Raw genomic sequence first — 14251 nt, forward strand, 5'->3', positions numbered from 1 at the left:
CCGGGCTGGGGATTCGAACCCGCCACCTTAGGTGTACGTGGCTGGCGCCTTAGCCGGTTGAGCTATAGGCGCCGAGCCCCTTTCCATCTTTTTGCTGTTATTGTCATACAAATTACAACTTTATACATTGTATGTCCATCTACACAAATTTACAATTACAAATGCTTCTCAACTTACAGTGGGGTGACTTCCCAGTAAACCCATCATAAACTAAAAATATTATAAGCCAGGGTCTTGCTTTGGCAGCACATATACTAAAATTGGAATAATAGAGAGAAGATTAGCATGGTCCCTATGTAAGGATGACACACAAATTCGTGTTGTGTTCCATATTTTATCTCCAAGATATGGAATCCACCAAGTGGCCATCAACTCATGAATTGATTAATAAACTGTAGTATCAAATCAGTTGTCCCAGTCAACACCCCATCTCAAGTGAGGGAGTTCAAAAGGTCTCTGGCAACTATATAGCGGGGGTCTGCTGGCAGCTTGAGAATGACTCATTCTGGTGGAGTCCAAAGGCCCCCCCCAAACAAATGAATTAGTCTGGGAACATTGATGCCTCCTTCCCCACCTTACACTAGTAACCCTGCAGTGCTATGACTCTGTTCCCTCTAATGAGCAGATTCTCCAGGGGTTTGAGCCTGCCTGAGTCACAGAGACATTTTATGTCTCCTTGGCCAGGCTTCCGCACTATGCCACCATCTGGCAGGAGAAGCTGGGGCCTGACAACCTCAGGTGATTAATGGAAGCTGGGGCGGTTCACTTAGTTCCAGCCCTGCCTCTCATTGATGTTGCTGACACTTATATTTGCTCAGAATTTGTGATTCTGTCCTGGCTATGTTCCCCTGCAGACCAGGCACTGTTTGCATTCATAGAAACTGTGATTCAGCCCCAGTCTGTGCTGCTGCCCAGTGCTGGTGTTTCTGTTTCTCCTGCTGTTTGTGTTGGGGTGGGTGTGGTTAGAGTTTACACTCAGCTTTTGGTTTTCTGCCTGCCTTTGTCTCAGCTATGATCCCCTGAGGGCCAGATGTTTCTTAGGCTCATTAAACAGCACCCTGCTGCCCTGCCCTAGGAGTATGCGCAGTCGTCTTTAATTCTCCAGCCTACGGCCATTTGCCTAGGCTGGTACTGCCTCAAGCATACCCTTTGCTTATGGGATCTGCGTTACTGTCCCAGATATATTCTGCAAGTATCTGCCACCGGAGAAGATGTCCGGTTTTCTCTGGTTGCCCAGGGAGACAGGGAGTGTCCAAAATATCCCCAGACTACCCCATGATAGTATTAATGTACACTGCTATGATTTAATAAAACAAACAAACAAACAACCCCCCCCCCCAAATATCCCCAGGGATGTGAGCTCTATTGTTCCTGTTGCTGCCGCTGCTGCTCTGTGCTGGTGGGCACTGCCTCTCCCTTTCCCTATGGTTCTTTCAGTCCACTATTTTCTCCATCCCTGTGCCACAGAATCAGCATAGACCTGCAACACCCCTCACCCTGCCCACACCTCTTGGGAAAATGCCCAAGAATCTGGACTCCATGGGGGACAGGCTTTCAGATCTTGGGGCGAGAGTGGAGGGGAGTACTGGGAGTTCAGAATTGCAGGTGGAGAATATATACAGTTTTATGCCTGGCAGGAGAGTGCCATGGCACCCTAATAGGGGAAGGAGGTCTGGTTTTTAGAGGGTGTCTCTCATGGGATGAAATGGGGGGACATTTGAACTTTGCTCACTTGTTTGTAGAAAGTATACTGCAAGCTGTTCCCATGGGGGAGGGGACTCTCGTCTGCTTGGCAATGGGTTTTGTACCTTTGTTTGTATCCTTGGGGTTGTAGCTAGCCTCAGCAGGGTTGATGTGCAGGCATTCTTCAACTTTGTCTCTTGTCTCAGCTCCAAACCATCAGCTTACTTACTAAACTTCTGTCCTTTAACTCTCCTTCTGGATGGGAGCCTCTGTGGAAAGCTGGCTCTAGTCAGCCATCTTGCCTCCTAGTTTTGTTAATATTAAAGAATTCTGTGGTGTACAAATGAGGGTCTTTATCTCTTCTGATGCATGCTTTACTTCACTGATTGAAGTATTTTTTTAAATTTCAGCAATTGTATATTTTAAATGGAATTTCATAGGGACAGGACAGTTAAACATTGTTGAGAGACAATTGTAAGAAATTTCAAGGTAGGTCCAGAGTCTATGTATTTATCTATAAAAAGTTTCAGGAACACTTTGTCTTCTTGGTGGGACTATTTGTTTTTTAACTTCAGTCAATTCTTCCTGAAACTGAATCACCACATTTGTGAGATAGATGATATTTTGGATACATTCTGAGGTTTTCTTTAAAGGAGGCTGCAGAAACATAAAGCATGATTTGAAGTCATGTAAATCATTGAGTCGTTTATGAAATGATGACTTCCTTCCCACCAAATAGCTCTGTAATTCTTTCACATCTTTGATTTTCTTGAACTCAAGCCAGGCCACCATAGTAAAATGAATACATTTGCCTTTTGCCTTTTGCTCAGTGTATAGGCCCAGTTTGAGGCTGTGGCTGTAGTTTTTGGTCCAATATATTCAGATATGTTGTCTCAAGTTTAATAATGTTCTATCTTATAAGCCACTGAAGGAAAACCAAGTGCATCTGTCAATCTTTTAACCACAGAAGCCCTTGAGTTAGCAGTTCACTCAATCTAAAACTTCCTTTTTCTGTTATGCATTCTCCTTCGGCATCTTCTAACTATCCCCAAAGTGTTGCAAATTGATTTGTAGCAGCATGAAAAAAATATGTATTGATCACTTTATCATATTATTTAATGAAACTGATTTAGAATGTAAGTTCAGACTAATAATTCAGAGCATACATTTTCTGTCAGTGGAGCAGTGGAGGCTAAACTTAACATGCTTCCTTTTTGTTTGTTTAAAACTGTTGAAAAGTTCTTTTTCCGTTTTTTTTTTTTTTTTTTTTTTATGTGGTCATATTTGGTCATGAGTTTTTTTTTTTGTTTTTAGATCCTACTTAATATTTTTGTGGTAGCTTGTTAGGTCTTAAAGTTGCCACTGTGACTGTAAGTTAAGTGTGCTTTGCCACTCAGGAGGATTGAATTTAGTCTGTAAGATGGCACCTTGAACTTTTATAACACCAGTGCTCACATTTGGCTGCACATTGGAATCACTTGGAAGTTTCTAAGACTTTTCCTGCCTGTTTTCCACCCCCAGAGATTCTTATTTAATTGGTATAAGTGTGGCTTTTGTAGTGAGGGTTCTAAAAGCTCCCCACATGATTCTAATATACAGCAAAGTTTTAGAACTGCTGTTCTGCATACTGATTCACAATCTTACGATGTATAAAGTCACAGATTCCTGGTCCTCACACTCAAGTTCAGGTCTGAGGTAGGATTCAGGAATCTGCATTTTGAGGAAGCACCCCACGTGAGTCTGATGTAGTAGATCTGTGTGTTTTAGTTTAAAAGAAAGTATGTCTTAGAGGAAACCTTCAAGGTATGTCCCTTACACATAGAGGCTTCTTGGACAGTTCCACCAGTGTTATCTTTATACTCTTAAAATTAAATGGCATTCAAGTTTTTCCAAAATGATTTTTAAGAAAGCCTGAAGTTATATTTGTAGCAATTTTCTTGGCCTGCCTGTGGATTTTATTATTGTCATTACTATTCTTTACATCTTTGGTCTACCTACAAGTTACCATTGGACCTTTTGCTGGATAAAGAATGCAAATGAACAGATGGGTTTAGAAAGAACCTTAAGGCTTTATGACTATGTAATACTTTGAACACAACTTCAGGCAACAAGTATATGGATTAATGGAAAGTCAGCCACTCACTCTACAGTGCCATCCTAGACCCTTGACTTGAAGGGACACAGGTGCAGAGAAGGACATTCCAGGGGCCTTAGATATGAACTGTAAGTCATACTCCATTGGTCACATATTAGTGACCAGAATTTACACATTGTTCTTTTAAATCATATTCACTCCTATTTTTTGAGACAGAGTCTCACTTTGTTACCCCTAGTAAAGTGCCTTGGCATCATAGCTCACAGCAACTTCAAACTCTTGGGCTCAAGTGATTATCTTGCCTTAGCCTCCTAACTAGTTGGGACTAGGTGCCAGCCACAATGCCCTGCTATTTTTAAAGATGGGGGTCTTGCTCTTCCTCAGTCTGGTCTTGAACCCGTGAGCTCAGGCAATCCACCTGCCTTGGCCTCCCAGAGGGCTAGGATTACAGGCATGAGCCACCAAGCCTGGCCTCAATCATGGCATCTTAAAAAGGAAAAGAGGGCAGGACCTGTGGCTCAATGGTTAGGGTTCCAGCCCCATATTCCAAGGGTGGCAGGTTCTAACCTGGCCCCAGCCAAACTACAACAAAAAAAATAGCCAGGTGTTATGGTGGGCACCTGTAGTCCCAGCCACTTGGGAGGCTGACGTAAGAGGATTGCCTAAGCCCAGGAATTGGAGGTTGCTGTGAGCTGTGATGCCATGGGCAATAAAGTGAGACTCTGTCTCTAAAAATAAATACATAAAGGAAAAGAATTTAAAAGTTATCTTAGCTGTTAATTGGAAAATATACTCTGCAAAATGATTAGATTCTTAAGTAGTTCTGTGGTGAAGAGAATTTGTAAATTTAAGCAAAAGCAGTGTTTTAGTAGTATATGTGCAAATATTAGTTGCACAAATGTGTAAGGGACATATAGAAAATAGAGACACTTGGGAAAGACAAAATTGTTATCATAGAGAAATTAAAAGAGAATTCCTGGGACTTCTATGCTTTCCCAACATCTGTATCATTGAGAATCGTCTTGCTGGTTCTTGAAGCATTAAAAAGTCTTGGAAACCCTTACAGAATCTCTGTGTAGAATAAAGGCAACACTAAAATCAAACTTAAAAAGAAGAAAATAGAGACAAAGTTTTCACCTTCAGTGTTTCTTCATAATGACTGTGATAGTGTGGAGCACATACACTTTTCTATATCTTTTTTTTTAATTGTTGGGGACTCATTGAGGGTAGGAATGGATTAACAAACTGTAAGATATGTATAGCATGGAATACTACACAGCTACTAAAATGGATGGTGACTTAATATCTTTTGTATAGGTTGTTTCCACAGTTACTTTTCTATATATATTTAACAAAAGAGATTCTTATTAGGAAAAAAAATGCCAAAACGATATCAATGTATAATTTACTAAGTAAAAGTTTTTTTTTTTTTGTAATTTCACCCCTTTGTGGTAACTATTATTAAAAGTCTGGTAAATATTTTTGAAAAAAGTCCTATTAAAAGAACTCACTAATGAATTTTTTCTTGAATTCTTTCCAGAGACATATGTACTGATTTTCTCTTAGTGGTATAATCAGCCATAATATTATGGCTTTGCATAAAAACTAAACTTTAGAATTCAGTTAAGTTGTAATGTAAACATCCTCTGTATGAGAATTTTAAAAAAGTAATTGCACATCTGTTTAGGTGCACAGATAAATCGTACATAGTTTGACACTTTCCCAGCTGTCCTCCCTACACCTCTGTGTCTCTCCTCCACCATGTGCTTAATTGCTGCATTTGTTTATTTTTTGGAGGGTTCGTAGTACAGGTGCTGCTGAAGGGTGAACTTCCTATGATTTACTTTGCTGATTCAGCCCTAATCATCACTGCTTCTGAACTCTCCCAAATCCACTAACTGAAAGGGCATATTAACAAGCACTGTGTACCCTATGTGGTGGAAATATGTCCTCAGTGGGTGACTGAAATGCTGTTAAGAAATAGTTTGAATGATTTCTTGAGGAAAATGCAATACTCTATTAAATTATCAGCAACTCCTCTTAGCCCTTAAGTTAATTGTTTGGATTAGTCTTGCCTGAATTAGTGGATTTCATTAAGAAATAGAGGGTGGTAAATTTAAATGGAAGAAGGTAATTTGGCACAGGTTATAGTAAAATAAAAGATAGGTTATTACTAATGAAAAGTTTCCTTTTTTATGTGAAAATTCTGAATTAGTTATAGAAACGAGTAAGGTAACATTCCATTCTCTTGCAGCAGAGGATGCACTCGTACTTCACCTACAGTATCACTGGAGGGCACTGTATGCTCATGGGCTGTGCTGGAAATGGAATCTCTATGGTGGTTAAAATACTGAGCTCCCATATTTCTGGAGAAGGCTTTTAGTGTTCTAATTGCACTTGTTACTTGTTGCCAAGTACATATTAAATTTTTTATTGTGTTTATTAGTAGGAGAATATTTTAATCTAAATATGAGATGGGTAAAAAAACTGTATAAGGTAAAACCTCACTCTGTGTGTGTGTGAGTGTGTGTGTGAGTGTGTGTGTGTTCTAATTAATTTCCAACTTATTGATAAACTACTTTCCGTTTGGTAACTTTCCTTTATAGGCCTCAAGGGTAATGGTTAGGAACATGGACTCTGGAGCCAAACTACCTAGATTTAAATCCTCAGTATGATACTAAGTAGCTGTGCCCCTCAGGTAAGTCATGAAATGGCTGTGTAACTATAGTTTCTTCATTCGTTAAGTGGCAACAATAATAGTGTTTGCCTCTTAGGATTGCTGAGGATACAGTGCATTAATATATGTAGAGTGCTTATAGTAGTGCTCATTACATAGTAAGCACTAAATAAAGTGTTCGTATTATTATAATATCATTGCCTTAGCTCGTCCTTCTTGTTCCCTTTCCTTTAACTCCTCTTCCACACTTTTTCACCTTGTTACTACATGTCTTAACCCTGAATGTCCTGCTTTAAGAGCCTGGTGGTTACAGCAGAAACTCAATTTTACCCAAAGCCTTTATTATTTATTTATTTATTTATTTTTGCCATTTTGGGCCAGGGCTGGGTTTGAACCCCACACCTCTGGCATATGGGGCCGGTGCCTATTCCTTTGAGCCATAGGTGCTGCCCAGCCTTTATTTTTTCTGAAGTTTTGAAATTATTTAGAAAATAAATGTTATAAAGTCAGAGTCTTACTTTGTTACTGCTTTTTTTTTTTAATCAAGGTAATTTGTATGTTAAAATGTTTCAACCAAAATTTAATGAAAATAATTACTGTCTGTGTGAAGTCTTTGGATTCTGGCTGATGCTTGAGCCAGGCAAAGAAGTAAGATAACTTGAAAATTCAGGCAATACCTCTTTGCTACTCAGTGGTGGTACAGACCTGAGAATTTTGAGGGCAAGTGCTCGGCTCACCTCGATCTCTTTCCCAAAAGAGATCTTGAGGTAACTGATATCCAGGCTCTTAGCATTAAATTTGTGAAGATCAATACATAGAAAGAAAGCTCGACATATAGTACAGCCAGGAGATACCTCTAAATACAGGTAAAACTGCTGTCTTCTTTTTTGTCTTCTTTTGTTTTTGATTCTATTAACAAATTCCTCTTGACTTTGGTTCATTTCCCGACCTTTCCCTTACACTCTCGATCATGTCCTGTGTTCATGGAAGAATGTCAAAACTCAGAGGCAAATTTTTTTTTGAAGATGATTAATAACAACAGTATTTGGACTTTACTCCTGCCCGAAATTTACATTAAGAATAATCTAAGAGGACACATGACAATTATTTTCCTCTTTCTGAAATATAGCCCCTTTCTCTGATAGTACCTCAAAACACATTTATATCCTTCATTTTCTTTCTTTTCCTTTCCTTATCATGACTCCCTCCCTCCCTTCCTTTCTTTTTTGTTTATTTAATGTATTTGTTTTCTTGCCACAGTAAAATTGATCTTATTGTAATTTGGGGGCTAGGGTAGAATTGAAACTATTTTATTTTTTATTTAAGACACAGTCTCACTTTGTCAGCTGTAGAGTATTGTGGTGTCACAGCTCATAGCAACTCAAACTCTTGGGCTCAGCTGATTCTCTTGCCTCAGCCACCCGAGTAGCTGGGACTACAAGAGCCCATCACAATGCCCAGCTATTTTTTCTTTAGAGACAGGGTCTTATTTTTTCTCAGGCTGGTCTCGAATTCCTAAGCTCAGGCAGTCCACCCTTCTCAGCCTCCTAGAGGGCTATGATTACAGGTGTGAGCCACTGTACCTGGCTCATATACTTGTTATTTTTGAGCATCCTAAAAAAAAGAAAATATCAGTCACCATGCTAAAGTAGGCTTGAGACTGAAAATAAATTTAAGAGGTAGAGGAAGGTAGATAGATTTATGAAAGTAGTGCTCTGGGGTATAGACTTCTGATATGTGCTCACATTGCTCCTTCTTTAAGGTCGAAGTGTTATTGCTAGGATAAACCCACTGCTGGGAATGGTTTTAGAAACTTCCATTGGTCTATCTTTTTTCTTCAGTTTGGTCTTTTATATTTGTTCTTAGGACCTTGGAAGTGGTTTCTGGAAAATGCTTTTCTTCTAGCTGGTAGGACTATGATGTTCATGCCCCCAGGGAAGGGAATGATATATAAAAGCATTATTGTCTTTGGAAACATAGACCTATGTATTAAAACAGGATATGCAGCAGTCGTCTGTATATGAATCCACTTAATGTAACATGAAAGGCAATTTTCCTGACCATTATCATATCTGGTTTCATGTTCAGACATTCTTATTGATAGTCATTTAATCAAAGGTTTTTGTTGTGAAAGAATTTTTTTTCTTTGCTCAGGTTTTCAAGGTTTCCATCAAATATCCATGTAGGGTTTTTAGACAAACCAAGAAGTCTTCATAGTTTTAAGAAGTAATGAGGATTTTCTTTTTTCTAGAAACAAAAATTTCCAGTTTTTTCTATTTTACTTCTTAGGTATATAATCAAATCACTTTATATTTAAAGAAATTTTTTTTGCTGACTTCTCATTTTATGATTTGGAATCTATGTTATAATCTTATTTGTGCTTAAATAAAACAATGATTAGATAGGGATCAAAAAGGAATCTAAAGATGACATTTTAGTTTGTCTAATAGTGTTGAATTTAAGCCTGGTCTTTTAAAAACTTTGTTTTGTTTTTGATTTTCAAGCAAACATTGTGGCTTGATATTTTTCCCCTATGTTATCATCTAAGAGTTGTTTGGAATAGAGTATGACTGTAAACCAAAAGTGGGATAATCAAATGCTTAAATATGCTAGGCAGGTAATTAAAACGAATCAACTGAATTAGCTGCAAAACAATAGGGAATAGTGACAGATAATAAAGTGGATGGTCATTACTCATGCCAGCCAATTCCTGCTGTGCGAGATTGTGCTCTCAGTGCAGTGGTGTGCTGAAAAATGCTTAACAATTTGTTTTAGTAGAAAAAAGTTGTAAAGTATAGCATTTTCCAATTCTAATTAATGTAAATAATTTCACACAGCCAATTTCAAGCCTCTACTATAATTGTCATTGAACATATTTGGAAACAATATTAACAATTCTTCTGAGCAAGAACAGCCAGTTTCATCACACCACTAGCCCAGTGTTGCCAGATTTGCAGTTTTTGAGCAAGAAATCTAATTTCTAAATAAAATCTTTAAAATGCTGAAATATTATGTAGGCCAAACAAATGAACTACATCACACTATGAGCGTCCAATTCGCAGTCTCTGAGGGTAAACTGACAATACACATCTTAGAACTCTATTAGAAAACCATTTTGCTACTTGATAGACAAACTAAAGGCAGATGTTTAATAAATGGGTCCACTCATATTTTTCTGAATTAACAGCATTTTAATGTGTATTTAATATTTGTGAAAAGTAAAAAATCAGTAGTTCAGAAATTATTCTTTGATTAATAAAAACAGTCAATATACTTGGGATTTTTTAATGCGGACTAACAAAGAACCTGCTTTACCAGCTGTGGGACTTGTTCCCCCTTAATGGATTGTTAATCAGTGGAAGATGGAAAACCCCAGTCTAATTCACTGAAATTATTAAATTGTTGTATAGTAAAGCCCTAAGTAAGCTGTTTGGTCTGTATTCCTTGGATAATGTTTTTAAAATTATTCATTGTGTAAGCCATCTTATTGTTTTGATTATATTTTCACCTTTAACATCAATGTAAAAACTATAATCCAATGTCCATCAAATCCCAACCCTTTTAAAGAAGTGGCAATTCAATATTAAACCTTGATTGGTGTCCAATAAAAAAATTATATTTTTTCATTATTCTTTTGTGTATTTCCAATGTTCTTTTTACAATGTTTTTCTACAGTCACACTAACAAGGCTGTGAGGAGGTTAGTGATATTTTGCAAACTTGACCTGTGGTGCCAGAATTTGCTATGGGGGTGGTCATAGGGAAGGCTAAGCCAAGACTGAGTCTCAGGTCTGTTGACTTAGGTTCTAAATTTCTTCCCACCTAACTGGTAAGGATGCAAAAAAGATTAAAAAAACTATGCCTTCTTTGGAACTGTCTAGCCCCCCCCCCCCCTTGTGGTTAAGGAGTGAGTGAAGGATATGGCTACTAAGATAATGATCATTGTCTGATGAATATGAGAATTGACACAACAAAGCAAAGTGGCTCCTTAAGGGTTTCATCATATTACAGCCTTCAAGCATACAAAAACGTATTTGTGGATATCTTAGAATGCAGAGTTTATGCAAATGTGCTGAATTAGGGACATATGAGAATATGGATATGTGATACAGTGTGTCATCAAAAGCTGATTGTGTTGGTGTACCTTTGAGGTCTCTTAGAGGAGATGTTGAAAGCCCAAGCATGACTATAATTTGTAGTATAGTTCTTAAAAGCCATCCTGCCTGTGCCATGTGGTCTGTCATTGATGAATTCTAACTGTGATGTAAGTTAGGGTGTTTCTGAAATCAGTTTCCTTGATTTTATTTTCTGATGAGATATATTAGTAAGAACAGAGGAGAGACTGAGCAAGTGTTTGTATATGTAGTGGTATATTCTCATCATTTCTGTTCTGGTGAAGTGACTCCTAAATTCATAAAGTTGGCCATAAAATGGCAGTTATATTTATACAAAGCATTTTGTGTAAGTTGTGGGAGGAGACAAAGAGGTGTGAAAACAACATATTTGTCAGGCAAACTCAACTTTGAGATAAGTCTTCTATGTCTACTTCCAATCAGATTGCTGCCCCTAAATTCTTTGTGTCCCTGGGTTTTAGAGTATTTAATGTGTGTCTTCTAATCATCTAGTACACTGCCTGAACAAAACAGTCAGCCAATAAATATTTGCTAAAAGAAAAAAATGAAATATAGATATAAGATTTTTGCTTTCAAATAAAGCAAGATTACTATCTAAGAATATAAAATGTATTTTCTCTCTCTTATATTCTTAGAGATGTTTTTTCTATCACTGAGTTTGTTTTCATTAATTAACACAGCGGTCCCCGGTGTTATGTACCTATTCCTTACATGATTTTTTGTTTGAAGTGTAATGACATAACACATATTTTACCTGCTGAATCATTTGGTCACTGACATCATGATTTCTTGTCCTAATCCATACCTGGCTTCTTGCCTTGCCTAGAATCTCATGAGGTCTGTTTCAGAAGAGTCATTGCTAAAGAACTTAATCATATACTGTAGTCCAGTCAGTCTCCTTGTTATTTTGGGAACTATTCCATAGAAGCTCAGGAGAGCAGTGCAATGCAAGGTAGCCAGAGGACTGTGCCAACTGTGAGGTAGATCATAGACATCATCATAAGATTCACCTTTACATTCCTATATTTTTAGCTAATCAGAATGATCAGATGTAGGCAGAGCGTGTAAGTGAAGTTACTTTGTTCTCACACTGAGGCTTGGTTTATGACCTGTTGTTACAGGTAGGGTTGGTTTATATAGTTCTGTTACTTTACAGTTCTAAGAAAATACCCAGATTACAAAATCTTTCTGCTATGCCCTTGAGAAAATGCTAGAAATTCCATTAAGAAAGATTCATTCCTTTAGCTGTAAGGAAGACTTTTGGTGTAGCCCTGGAAAGGGTAACAGTGTGAACAACATTTATTAGACACCACTTTTGGTGATTTGGGTATGGATTCCAGCTATTGCTCTATTTCTTTCCTCCTTTCATTGCCAAACTTAGTGTGTCATTTGTATTTGTTGTATTTGAGGTTTTTGCTTTCTACCTACTAATTCTTTTCTTAACTCTTTGTACTATGATGTTCACTCCAAGCCCTCTACAGATACTGCCTTTAAAGGCTAATTTCTTCTGGTTGAATCCTAGATTCTCACTCTCATTCTCCTTGTCTCACTTGACTCTTCGGTAGACATTCAACACTATTCCTTCTAACACTCTCCTCCTTTGACCTCTAGACACCACACTTTTCTGATATTCTTCTTACCTTTATGGCCTGTTCTTTTTTGTCCTTTCCTTGGTTGACCTTCGTGGATTGCTCTTATCTTCTGCTTTCCCTCTGATGACCCAGTTTAGTCATCTTCTCAATGGCCTCATCCATGTATTAGTTTTCCATTGCTGCATAACGCATTTCTGGAAATGTAGCATAAATGTGCCTTAAAATGACAAAAAGTTATTTTCTCAATGAGAGAGGCTGAAGAACCTGTAGCCTTGGGGCCATATGTGACCTTCTGGATCTTCAAGTGTGGCCTTTTGACTGAATCCAAATTTTACAGAACAAATTCTTTTAATCTTTTAATAAAGAGATTTGTTCTGTAAAGTTTGGATTCAGTCAAAGGGCTGCACTTGGGCACCTGGAGTGCTACATGTGACCCTGAGGCCACAGGTTCCCTTACTTGGGACTCAGAGATCTCTTCAAGTTCATTCAGGTTGTTGGAAGAATACAGTTCCTACAGCTTTGAGCCCATGGCCCATCATCTGGGGTATGTATGCCAGAGGATGGACATCTTAGTGGCCATCTTAGATCTTGCCTACTACAGGCCTCTGTGTGGATGACCACCAACTGTCCATAGCTACCTTTTGTTACCATCCAGAGCTCCACTAGCTGCATTGAAACCTCCATGGTCTCCCCCCCGGACATCCCACCCATAGCCTTAATCCACACACCCATCTGCCCCCCAACAACCCTCCTTTCAAACACAGCATTATTCTTCAGCAAGATTCCATTTTATATAAGTAAACTAGAATTCCTTTTAGGGTCCAGGCTAAAAACTGAAGCCCTCTTTGTATGTTCTCTTTTCACACTCTCCTCACATTACAAAGACCTATGCAAACTGCCCAATATCCTTGAGAGGAAGGTGAACAATCTAAAGAACACTCAGATGTACTATATTCTGTGCCTCTACAATGTTGGGCCTGCTCTCCCCAGCCCTTTTTGAAGTGGATAACATATTACTGAATAGTGTTGAAGAAACAAACAATAGGGTACCAAGAAAGAAAGGCAGAGGTAACCACCACTTAAGGAAAATGTGGCAGATAGAGATTTGGAGAAGATACCTTGAACTAGTATACTGAACAAAGTTTAGGAAGCTCTTCCAAAAATGAATCACAACTTTTCTGCAGAAGAAACGGCATCTTGGGCTCCATGAAATGATGAAAGAAAATCTACAGAGCTCTTGTGTGATGTAGCCTTTATTCAACTTCCTAGCCTTTGAAGTGCCTTGTGCTCCATTGGTCTCTTAGTTACTGACCCCCCCTGCTCATCCAATGTTGTTTCTGACTTAAGGGAAGACTTGCTATTTCATCTCTTTACCTATCCATGAGTCAGTAGCATCATTATGCCCTCACTTTTAGTCCAATGAGGTCTTCTTAATCCTTGAAGATTTGCTTGTTGTTCCTTAAGCCACCTCTGTTGCTTTTCACACACTGATTATGGAGCCTCAGGTCATGACATTGTCTTCTAACTTAGCTACTATGTTTGTTGATGTGATTTATGGCAAAAGAAGTAGATTTGTTCTGTGTAACTCCCATGGTTCAAGCCAGAGTTTAGAGGGAGAAAGGGGCAAATTTCAGCCTGACTGTCTCATTTTCTGAAAGTGCTTTCTATTGTACTTTTCTGTGGGGGTTGTTCTTAATTTTTCTCTTTTGTTTTTGAAAAATGTTTTCCTCATTAAGACTCTCCTCTCAAATTAGAGCAAAATTATATTATTTTTCATTTATTTTCAAGTTTAACTAATAGCTATTGAGAGCCTACAGTAGGTCTCAGGTAGTTCCTATTGCTGGGGAAAGAGTGGCAAACAAATGAGACAAACCCTTTGTCTCCTGAAGCTGACATCCTTATTCACAGAGATCTGAAGGGAAAATGACCATCTGAGTGAGTTAGGGAAGACTTCACTGAGAGATGACATTTTTCAAACTGAATCCCTTTACTTGTACTTCCCTTCTTGTCCTCTTCCATCCTGCATATTTATTTACTTATTTTTTATTTTTTTTTGAGACAGAGTCTCACTA

General features: G+C 38.2%; 1 protein-coding gene, 1 non-coding gene and 1 pseudogene across 4 annotated transcripts in view; 2 read left to right on the forward strand and 1 right to left on the reverse strand.

The window, feature by feature from the left end:
* SUGCT (succinyl-CoA:glutarate-CoA transferase) overlaps positions 1 to 14251 on the forward strand; it is a 771296-nt gene that overhangs the window by 152903 nt on the left and 604142 nt on the right. The window lies entirely within an intron of this gene.
* Positions 1 to 14251, reverse strand: part of LOC105887774 — a 39212-nt pseudogene that overhangs the window by 7811 nt on the left and 17150 nt on the right. The window lies entirely within an intron of this gene.
* LOC111727712 lies at positions 235 to 337 on the forward strand. The gene has a single exon (XR_002775195.1). It is a non-coding gene; the product is annotated as a U6 spliceosomal RNA (small nuclear RNA).

The sequence above is a fragment of the Otolemur garnettii genome, unplaced genomic scaffold (genome assembly GCF_000181295.1).
Source record: "Otolemur garnettii isolate 467f Iridium unplaced genomic scaffold, OtoGar3 scaffold00119, whole genome shotgun sequence".
NCBI lineage: Eukaryota > Metazoa > Chordata > Mammalia > Primates > Galagidae > Otolemur > Otolemur garnettii.